Below are 11,850 nucleotides of genomic sequence, written 5' to 3' on the forward strand. Positions count from 1 at the left end.
AATAAGCCATAATCCATAACATATCCGTTGTTATTCAGACATGGGCGAACCCTCTGTCTCTCCCACTCCCACTCCTCAAAGTTTTTTAGCGGGGAACGAGTAGCTCACTCCAACTGATTTTCCATAGTAGGCCTTTCCAGTAAACCTCGCTCCTTTCCCAAACAAAACATCACTGTAACTTTTCACTCCTCTCACTGCTCATTTTATCTCGTAGTTTTAATAAACCTCCTCTCATCTCAATTAAGATAAAAATTAAAATGTTTCACTCCTCTCACTTCTCATTTTATCTCGTAGTTTTAATAAACCTTCTCTCATCTCAATTAAGATAAAAATTAAAATGTTTCACTCCTCTCACTGCTCATTTTCTCTCGTAGTTTTATTAAACCTCCTCTCATTTCAATTAAGATAAAATTAAAAGTTTTCCACTCCTCTCACTACTCGTTACTAAACCTCCTCTCATCTCATTCTCAATTAAGATAAATTACCATTAAGATAAATTCGATTAAAACCTAGGCCCAGCAAAACTTCCGTGTCACTGCAATAATTATGGCAACACTTATTGCAACATATGCTTTTGAGCTTCATTAGTTTTTGAATCAAAATAAGACTTGTAGTGTAAAGCCCGACTACCTATTTTGTCCAGAAACTTCCGGAAAGCAGTGATTCTTGAACGATAAGCCTGAAGACGAAGCCGCTGGAGTTCTACCTTGATAAGGTCCTACACTAAAGCAAACTTTGTTTCTCGATTTATTTTCTAATTTTGGCATTTTAAACTAAGTTTAATAAGTATCACCCAATAAAACATAGCTCGTCAAGGCACACCACTGGTGAGAGAAGCGGAAACTGTCAGTGTCAAAATTTTCTGCAGCTTAACTCTCACACTTCGTTTATTCTATTGAATCTTGTGTACCAGCGTTTCCCACACTACCAGCCTAGCAACGTTCCTCGAACATTATCAAAGTTTTGGTTCAGCCAATAAGCATTCGTATTTCACTAGGCTACGTGACTGTAGCCTGTCAAATACAATTTGTGTTTACAGCATGTTCAAAGCTAGAGAGCCTTGTCTCCACCTCTATGAATCACTAACCTTCGCCTTGGCTTAACAATATACCCCCGTTACTATTTCAAAGCACAGTAAGGTTTCTTTATTTCCCTCCCTTGTCTCCCTAACCCCACCCATAAACAGTGGATAGTTTTTGATTTTCGCTCCTCTCCAAAAGCCTGAAAGAAGGAGAGAACCCCCTCTCCCAAAACATTTTTCGTCCCACTCACCTCTCACACTTTTACACCCCTTTTACGCCGCCCGTAAAAACTCGCGCTCTTTTAAAATTTGTATTTTGAATTGGCCAAGAGGTTCACTCCAATGTTTCATGATATTAAATCGTGGCACTCATTTTCTTGCCTTTTTTTTTTGTTAGAGGCCTACCACTCCCACTCACCCTCCACTCACAATAGTATAATTTCTGATTCTCTCCTCTCAAAACGCTCATTTCGCTCCAAAAGGAGAGGAGAGCGCCCATGTCTGTTGTTATTATTGTAACATGATGTTTAAAAAGAAAAATTTATATTTAAATTATGGTAAATAAACATGTTCCAGTAAATTGTTGAGATATTTATGGATTTTTAATGAAAGGTTTGTCTGTAGTTCAAATTTACATCCGCAGAATCACGAAATTTTAGTGCAGAAGAAACTTTGTTATTATATGGGTTTTCTAAACTATTAATTCAACCGATAACCAATACGCAGAGTGTGGGCGTTGTGAGCACTTAACGATAAATTAGCCTTGTTTGATTGAATTAACAAGTTGGGAAAACCAAAATATTACCTCTCCGTGTCAAGAGGTCTACTACTACAAACTTATTTACCTAGATATGGAATTATTTCTTTTTTTTTTTGAAGTAAAAATTTACGAAATATTGAAGCAGTATTCCAAACATAGCGAATGTACAGTAAAGCAGACGACATTTTACATCCAATAAGGATAAATCTTGGACACATGGAAATCAGTCAATGGGGAAAAGAACAGGAAATGAAGTCTGCGCTTCAGCTGTTTAGCCTATATTCTGATAGCTACATTCACAACTGGTTTGCAGTGTAAACACTATCGTCTCGTCTCACCTCAACAATATTCTTAGTTTGCCAACATGAATGTTAACGTTAAATAACACCAAAGCTAAATTGTAGCTAGACGCACTAACAGTCAATGCGCACCATAAAGAGAATAATAAGTCTGTAGCTACTACCCGTTCACCATTAGCCCTTTTACTAATTAAATTGCCACCATGATCTTTTCTTCCATTATAAAATCTTTACATGATTATTTAAGAGTGTATTTAACTTTCGGCTCACTCTGAACCGTTGATGTCTCTTCATTACAGACACGAAAATCAAAGCCACAAGTTTACTTCACCTCAGGCCTCAATTATTCACTCTTTATTTCACTAAGCCTATTGCAGATAATACTTGTTATACCCGCCGGAGTCTAGGTCTTAGTTTTCTTCATGAAATCACTAAACCAAGGATTATTCTATATACAGATGTAGTATAGCTTAAGCAATATGTAAACAGCCATTTCAAATAACAATATTAAAAAAAATCTTTGGAATATCAAAATGAAACAGAGCTTTATAGCTACAAAAGTACTTAATGCATCATAATTACGAAAAATTCTTCCACATATTCACTTTATATTAAGGAAAAAGGGAATATTAAGGTTCTGTATGATTTCTTAACACATCAACACAAGGCTAACTGCTAACGCGACGCACTAGTGTAACAATGGACGGACACACACAGACACAAGGAATATAAACCCATTAGTGGAAGCAGTATTTTTTTTCCGAAACAATCTCGCTTATGTTTATCCTCTCTAAACTTCGCTAAAAACGTATTACTACTACGTAAAATATTAATAGACAGGCAAGGATTGATACCATTAAAGAAGGAGCGCAATATTATCCATATTTTCATTTCATATACAGAGAAAAGAAATTATTATGTTTCTGAGAGGAGCTTCCCATTTTGGTTGTTGTTTTGAAAAATACATCGCAATGCACGGGCCTTGATAGATATAGGAGGCAATGAATGAAATATATCGCATGCACGGGCCTTGGCAGATATAGGAGGCGATGATAATCTCTCTCTTTGCACGAGAGGTTTATCTTTAATATTTAAATAAATATAATTATTTTTAATTATTTTAATCTTCAATAATTAACATTAATAATAGTTAAATCGTTTAAAATAAAGTTATAACTATTATCATCTCACACTTTGCTAATATTGACGTTTAAAGTGAAGGGTACCCCTCTTGCCCACTTTCTTCAAATTTTGGGGTATATATACGATTCGTTTCCATTATAATAGTAAGGAAAAAGCGCAATTGCGAAAACCTTTGGTGGCGATCCCACCTTAGGGAGGCTAGACGTTTCTCGTAACCCTAGCTGATCGCCGCGTATATCCTAAAACCAAACGATGATAATGGAGTAGAAGCCAATGATACAGATTGGTGTCTATGTGGAATAGACGGAAGACCAGTGGATGGTGGTGTTAGAAGCCAGTGTAAGTGCAGACTGGTGTCAATGTGGGATTGATAAAAAACAGAAGATGGTGGTGATTAGAAGCCAGTATGTACAGACTGGTGTCCAAGTGGAATGGACGAAGACCAGAAGATGGTGGTGATTAGAAGCCATTATGTACAGACTGGTGTCCATGGGGATGGATGAAGAACAAAATATGGTGGTGATTAGAAGCCAGTAAGAACAGACTGGTGTCTGCGTGGGATGGACAAAGACCAGAAGATGGTGGTGTGAGAACTCAAGTAGAGGAGCCATTTCCGTGACTGCGAAAGCAGTTCGGAAATGGCGAACACGTTTGCTCCGATACGCAAACTGCGAACGCGGTCACGTGGGTGTAACAACGGACAGACAGACAGACACACAGACAGACAGACAGACACACACACACACACAGACACGGCCGTTACAGAACCTCTCCTGGACTACGTCACACGGAGAGGTAAAAATGTTAAACCCGGGACGCAATGCGTCAAAACAATTAATGATTATAGAACTTTAATTATGGGTAATGTCAAATAAGGTGGACTTCGAAACTCTTCATTAGATATTAAGCTGAAAGGATTTAAACACACTTATTTGAACAATGGGTGTTGAAAATAAGAATGGAAATTGTTCAACAGAGGTGCAGTTTAACACCTTTTCAACTAGTCTTTCGTACTAAAAGATAATTGTTACTCTTTTATGTGTGTTGTGCAATTCCTTACAGGATGTGTCTCAGCACTTTGGCGAGCTTAAAATAACACTTTTAAGCGTGTCGCATAACAACTTTAAGAGTGTCGCGTAACGCCTTAAAGAGTGTCGCGTAACGCCTTAAAGAGTGTCGCGTGACGCCTTAAAGAGTGTCGCGTGACGCCTTAAAGAGTGTCGCGTGACGCCTTAAAGAGTGTCGCGTGACGCCTTAAAGAGTGTCGCGTGACGCCTTAAAGAGTGTCGCGTGACGCCTTAAAGAGTGTCGCGTGACGCCTTAAAGAGTGTCGCGTGACGCCTTAAAGAGTGTCGCGTGACGCCTTAAAGAGTGTCGCGTGACGCCTTAAAGAGTGTCGCGTGACGCCTTAAAGAGTGTCGCGTGACGCCTTAAAGAGTGTCGCGTGACGCCTTAAAGAGTGTCGCGTGACGCCTTAAAGAGTGTCGCGTGACGCCTTAAAGAGTGTCGCGTGACGCCTTAAAGAGTGTCGCGTGACGCCTTAAAGAGTGTCGCGTAACGCCTTAAAGAGTGTCGCGTGACGCCTTAAAGAGTGTCGCGTGACGCCTTAAAGAGTGTCGCGTGACGCCTTAAAGAGTGTCGCGTGACGCCTTAAAGAGTGTCGCGTGACGCCTTAAAGAGTGTCGCGTGACGCCTTAAAGAGTGTCGCGTGACGCCTTAAAGAGTGTCGCGTGACGCCTTAAAGAGTGTCGCGTGACGCCTTAAAGAGTGTCGCGTGACGCCTTAAAGAGTGTCGCGTGACGCCTTAAAGAGTGTCGCGTGACGCCTTAAAGAGTGTCGCGTGACGCCTTAAAGAGTGTCGCGTGACGCCTTAAAGAGTGTCGCGTGACGCCTTAAAGAGTGTCGCGTGACGCCTTAAAGAGTGTCGCGTGACGCCTTAAAGAGTGTCGCGTGACGCCTTAAAGAGTGTCGCGTGACGCCTTAAAGAGTGTCGCGTGACGCCTTAAAGAGTGTCGCGTGACGCCTTAAAGAGTGTCGCGTGACGCCTTAAAGAGTGTCGCGTGACGCCTTAAAGAGTGTCGCGTGACGCCTTAAAGAGTGTCGCGTGACGCCTTAAAGAGTGTCGCGTGACGCCTTAAAGAGTGTCGCGTGACGCCTTAAAGAGTGTCGCGTGACGCCTTAAAGAGTGTCGCGTGACGCCTTAAAGAGTGTCGCGTGACGCCTTAAAGAGTGTCGCGTGACGCCTTAAAGAGTGTCGCGTGACGCCTTAAAGAGTGTCGCGTGACGCCTTAAAGAGTGTCGCGTGACGCCTTAAAGAGTGTCGCGTGACGCCTTAAAGAGTGTCGCGTGACGCCTTAAAGAGTGTCGCGTGACGCCTTAAAGAGTGTCGCGTGACGCCTTAAAGAGTGTCGCGTGACGCCTTAAAGAGTGTCGCGTGACGCCTTAAAGAGTGTCGCGTGACGCCTTAAAGAGTGTCGCGTGACGCCTTAAAGAGTGTCGCGTGACGCCTTAAAGAGTGTCGCGTGACGCCTTAAAGAGTGTCGCGTAACGCCTTAAAGAGTGTCGCGTGACGCCTTAAAGAGTGTCGCGTGACGCCTTAAAGAGTGTCGCGTGACGCCTTAAAGAGTGTCGCGTGACGCCTTAAAGAGTGTCGCGTGACGCCTTAAAGAGTGTCGCGTGACGCCTTAAAGAGTGTCGCGTGACGCCTTAAAGAGTGTCGCGTGACGCCTTAAAGAGTGTCGCGTGACGCCTTAAAGAGTGTCGCGTGACGCCTTAAAGAGTGTCGCGTGACGCCTTAAAGAGTGTCGCGTGACGCCTTAAAGAGTGTCGCGTGACGCCTTAAAGAGTGTCGCGTGACGCCTTAAAGAGTGTCGCGTGACGCCTTAAAGAGTGTCGCGTGACGCCTTAAAGAGTGTCGCGTGACGCCTTAAAGAGTGTCGCGTGACGCCTTAAAGAGTGTCGCGTGACGCCTTAAAGAGTGTCGCGTGACGCCTTAAAGAGTGTCGCGTGACGCCTTAAAGAGTGTCGCGTGACGCCTTAAAGAGTGTCGCGTGACGCCTTAAAGAGTGTCGCGTGACGCCTTAAAGAGTGTCGCGTGACGCCTTAAAGAGTGTCGCGTGACGCCTTAAAGAGTGTCGCGTGACGCCTTAAAGAGTGTCGCGTGACGCCTTAAAGAGTGTCGCGTGACGCCTTAAAGAGTGTCGCGTGACGCCTTAAAGAGTGTCGCGTGACGCCTTAAAGAGTGTCGCGTGACGCTTTTAAGAGTGTCGCGTGACGCCTTAAAGAGTGTCGCGTGACGCCTTAAAGAGTGTCGCGTGCCGCTTTTAAGAGTGTCGCGTGCCGCTTTTAAGAGTGTCGCTTGACGCTCTTAAGAGTGTCGCGTGACTCTTTTAAGAGTGTCGCGTGACGCTTTTAAGAGTGTCGCGTGACGCTTTTAAGAGTGTCGCGTAATGCTTTTAAAAGTGTCACATAACACATTTAGCAGGTTTTATGAAGCTAATACCACCTGATCACCAATTCCTTTTCCTTAGCTACTTTTTACTCAGGGATAAAAGTATTTTCTTAAGAAAATATCATCTTTAAAAAATACTGTTATATTTACTTTAATACGAACAATTACGTCTTTTTCCTTGCATTTATAATCTTTGGATTGACTTCAAAATTAAAAGATATATAGAAACGGAAGATCTCATATAAAAAACAAGTTGGGAAAACCAAAATATTACCTCTCCGTGTCGAGAAGATTATATAACCTTAAGTATCCAATGAAAACGTCGACCTTTTTGCCCTCATCCTTTCCCGCGCTTTGCGCTTCCGCATTTCATCCTTACTCTCAACATTATCTTCCTCCATTTTACATACAAAAATCAAATACTCACAAAAAGAAGTGGCAAAAACCTGCTGGCTCTTTACAACCACCTAATTTGACTTAATATCCAATTTCCAAAAACAATATTATACCGGTAGTTTAATTGACAACCTACTAGCATCGAAATTCTCATTAAGAATGGCTCCCGCGGATAAAAAAGGGCAATTTTCAACTAGGTGGGCGTTATCTCATTAGATTTGAAAAATATCATTTGTCTTTTTTACCAATGCCTAACCGTTTGGATTTTTTTAAAGTCATCTTGTATCAAAAATATTTTTTGATACAAAATGAATGTTTTATATTCTTATTAAGAATAAAACAAGAGGATAAAAAGGTCTGTCCTCTCGTAATTTTTTAGGCTTTTATCATGATTACTCTATACAACAGTAACAAGGAGTATAAACCCATTAGTGGGAGCAGTATTTTTTTCCGAAACAATCTCGCTTATGTTTATCCTCTCTAGACTTCGCTAAAAGCGTATTACTCCTACGTAAAATATTAATAGACAGGCAAGGATTCATACCATTAAAGAAGAAGCGCAAAATTATCCATATTTTCATTTCATATACAGAGAAAAGAAATTATTATGTTTCTGAGAGGAGCTTCCCATTTTGGTTGTTGTTTTGAAAAATATATCACAATGCACGGGCCTTGATAGATATAGGAGGCAATGAAGGAAATATATCGCATGCACGGGCCTTGGTATTTATAGGAGGCGATGATAATCTCTCTCTTTGCACGAGAGGTTTATCTTTAATATTTAAATAAATATAATTAATTTTAATTATTTTAATCTTCAATAATTAACATTATTAATAGTTAAATCGTTTAAATTAAAGTTATACCTATTATCATCTCAAACTTTGCTAATATTGACGTTTAAAGTGAAGGGTACCCCTCTTGCCCGCTTTCTTCAAATTTTGGGGTATATATACGATTCGTTTCCATTGTGATAGTAAGGAAAAAGTGCAATTGCGAAAACCTTTGGTGGCGATCCCACCTTAGGGAGGCTAAACGTTTCTCGTAACCCTAGCTGATCGCCGCGTATATCCTAAAACCAAACGATGATAATGGAGTAGAAGCCAATGAGACAGATTGGTGTCTATGTGGAAAAGACGGAAAACCAGTGGATGGTGGTGTTAGAAGCCAGTGTAAGTGCAGACTGGTGTCCAAGTGGAATGGACGAAGAATAGAAGATGGTGGTGATTAGAAGCCAGTATGTACAGACTGGTGTCCGTGTGGGATGGACGAAGACCAAAAGATGGTGGTGATTAGAAGCCAGTATGTACAGACTGGTGTCCAAGTGGAATGGACGAAGACCAGAAGATGGTGGTGATTAGAAGCCAATGAATGCAGACTGGTGTCCATGTGGGATGGACGAAGACCAAAAGATGGTGGTGATTAGAAGCCAGTATGTACAGACTGGTGTCCGTGTGGGATGGACGAAGACCAAGAGATCGTGGTGATTAGAAGCCAGTAAGAACAGACTGGTGTCCGTGTGGGATGGACGAAGACCAAGAGATCGTGGTGATTAGAAGCCAGTAAGAACAGACTGGTGTCCGTGTGGGATGGACGAAGACCAAGAGATCGTGGTGATTAGAAGCCAGTAAGAACAGACTGGTGTCCGTGTGGGATGGACGAAGACCAAGAGATCGTGGTGATTAGAAGCCAGTAAGAACAGACTGGTGTCCGTGTGGGATGGACAAAGACCAGAAGATGGTGGTGTGAGAACTCAAGTAGAGGAGCCATTTCCGTGACTGTGAAAGCAGTTCGGAAATGGCGAACACGTTTGCTCCGATACGCAAACTGCGAACGCGGTCACGTGGGTGTAACAACGGACAGACACACAGACACACACACACACAGACACGGCCGTTACAGAACCTCTCCTGGACTACGTCACACGGAGAGGTAAAAAAGATAAGCGGCCAAAATTAATTGCCTGAGGTGCAGATATACAAATTTTCAGTTTTAGAAGTATTATTTGAAAAAGAAAATATTTTTTAAACTAAAATTTTATTTAACGTAAATATTATTCAACTTTATCAAAAGTATCATTTGGTTGTGCCTATAGCCGTGAAATGTTGTTCTTGGAAAAAATGGGCTTTTCGTGGGCAGTGGTGAATCATAGGTTTTGATAGATTTTAATTTCAGAAAAATTGAGCTGAAAAAGTTACATTTTGATATTTGAAATTTGAAAATATACCGTAAACTGAAAACTAAATAGGCGTTGACGTTATAATAGTCGATACTATGAGCGCTAAGCTTAAAATGTCAACTTTTGAAACTTATTATTTTATTAATGGACTATTGTTATTGTTATTGTTGAAGGGGGTGACGCGTCGCCGCGTCGAGCACCGATACCAAGGGTATATTGTGCGCCCCGAGCTGGTTAGACTGCGAAGAGTCCTGTCGCCTCGATGAATCGGAAAATCCGATTGGCCGAGACAGTAGAGAACTGGTGAGGTTCCATAGTATGCATATCAAAATGCTCAAACCTCATGGCCGCGAGGTAGTCGCAGCTGCAGAGGATATGGGAGGAGGTTTCCTCTACCTCCCGGCAGAACCTACAGAGTGGGTCATCAACGATGCCCAATAAGTGCAGGTGTCTATTCAGCCGGCAGTGTCCAGTGAGGAGACTGGTGACCAGCCTAATTTTGCTTTTGGTGAGGGCAAGCAGTTCCTTTGCCCTAGTGATAGAAGGACCCGGGACAAACTCCTTGGCTTGTCTCTGCCCATCCATGTCAAGCCAGAGCTGCAGTTGAAGTGCAGACATCCGGCAGTGAATCCTATTGCGAATGATGCCATGGGGGATGGGAACCGCAGGCTCAGGTCCGAAGAACTTCGCCTCAGCCCCCCTTTTGGCATACATATCAGCCCTCTCATTGCCCAGGTATCCGCAGTGCCCTGGCACCCACAGCAATTGAACCTTGTTGCGGGCAGCCAAAGAACCCAGCAGATCCAGACAGCTGAGAACCAGTCTAGAATCGACAAGGCACTGATTTAGCGCCTTGAGGGCGGCCTGACTATCCGAATAAATCTGGATCGTCCGTCCGCGGTAGTTTTTCTTGTTGCAGAAATCCGCACATAGACAAATGACCATGATTTCCGCTTGGAAAACACTGGCAAAGTTGCCAAGGCTCTCGTAAAAACCAAACTTCTTGGTCAGGCAGTAGACCCCGGCACCAACTCCAGAGTCCGTCTTAGAGCCGTCCGTGAACCAAACGGACTCCCCCCAGTTCCAAGGACTGGGGTAGTCTCCCAAACAGCGCGACTGGGAAAGTGCACGCTGAAGGGCTTGTCGAAGTGGTATGAAATAACAGACTTATCTGAGACCATCACAAGTGATGGCTCAGAACTGCTGAACTCACTGAAAAGCTTGGTGTGACTGAAGTCCCATTGCTTGGGCTTCCACCTAGGGCTCGGGGTTTTTTGGTCGATTTTTTCGAAAAATACGATTAACTACAAATAATCGAAAACTATTCAGAAGTTTATTCGTTTAAACAATTCAACAATTTTAGATGATATTTTTTGACATTGAATAATCTTAGTAAGATTTTAACCGACAAATGTATTCAATCGACAAAATTATTCGAAAAAAAGTGATGTAGAAAAAAGGGTCTTACTCTACATTCGGTTAAATTAAAAATATTTTCTATTATAAAATCCACATGCTTTGAAGTCTAACTTTTAGCGTAATATTTTGTAATTTAAGCTTTGTAAAAAATATCCAAATCATTTTTTTGGAGTAGACTTTCGTCTGGAATATTGTCACTAATATTTTTTATTAGAATTTAACATGTATACGTTTTTCTCCGTATCAGTTATTTATGATCAGATCGCCAAACTCAATTATTGTTACAATCTTTTCGATAAAACCCAATTCCAAAAAGCCCTAGTTATTACGTTAGTGGACTCTATAGCAAAATACTTTCCTCCAAGCGCCAAAAGTGTATATCTGTGATATTTTTGCCAGGGATCTCGCGATACCGCTTACCGTATCGTCGAAATGGCGATACAAGCAACAACTATTAATGTTTAACATCAGAAGGGGATAATAGATAATGCTAGCTTTAATTCTAAAATGGATGTCTTCGATTCTTGGTGCGAAACCCATCCATATTATCTCAACATAAACGCCCTAGACTCGAACAAAGAAGTTTTAGTGTAATATAAAAGGGTTAAGGTAAAAAGGGGATGTAAAATAAAAAAATATTTGAGAATCACCAACATACCTATTTTCCTAGATATGCAATAATTTCTCTTTATTGATAAACAATTGCAGAAGTTAAAACAAAACACAGACAGACACGTCAGGCACAAAGCCTATCTCTCAGGAGAAGTAAAAATCCACTGGTTCCTACCGCCAACTATATTTCAGAAAGTCACACTCGAAACATATTTTGATCATTTACTTGAAAACGACTTCTCTATTCCGTTTTTATAAACTAATGATATCAATACTCATCCTATATTAACTTTGGAGATAGTTTCGTGGTACAGTGGAGTAAAGACTCAGTATCTCGCTTTATAAAACTATTAAATGTATCCAGTCTTTCGAATTCTTACCCAATCTTCGTTACTCGTCCTTTATAAACTTTGACTACAGATTTTTCAGTTAAGAGAGGTTTTTCTCAAATAATTTATTAAAATTATATGATATTAATTATTTTTATCTGAAGTTACTTATTATTCTTCTTGTTGTATCGTTTTAAGAGACGTTTTTCCTAGAGTATGCCTCTTTCGCGTGTGTCTGAAA

This window comes from Phalangium opilio, unplaced genomic scaffold, assembly GCF_054372755.1.
Source record: "Phalangium opilio isolate 3A_F unplaced genomic scaffold, DU_Popi_V2 ptg000014l_1, whole genome shotgun sequence".
Taxonomy (NCBI): domain Eukaryota; kingdom Metazoa; phylum Arthropoda; class Arachnida; order Opiliones; family Phalangiidae; genus Phalangium; species Phalangium opilio.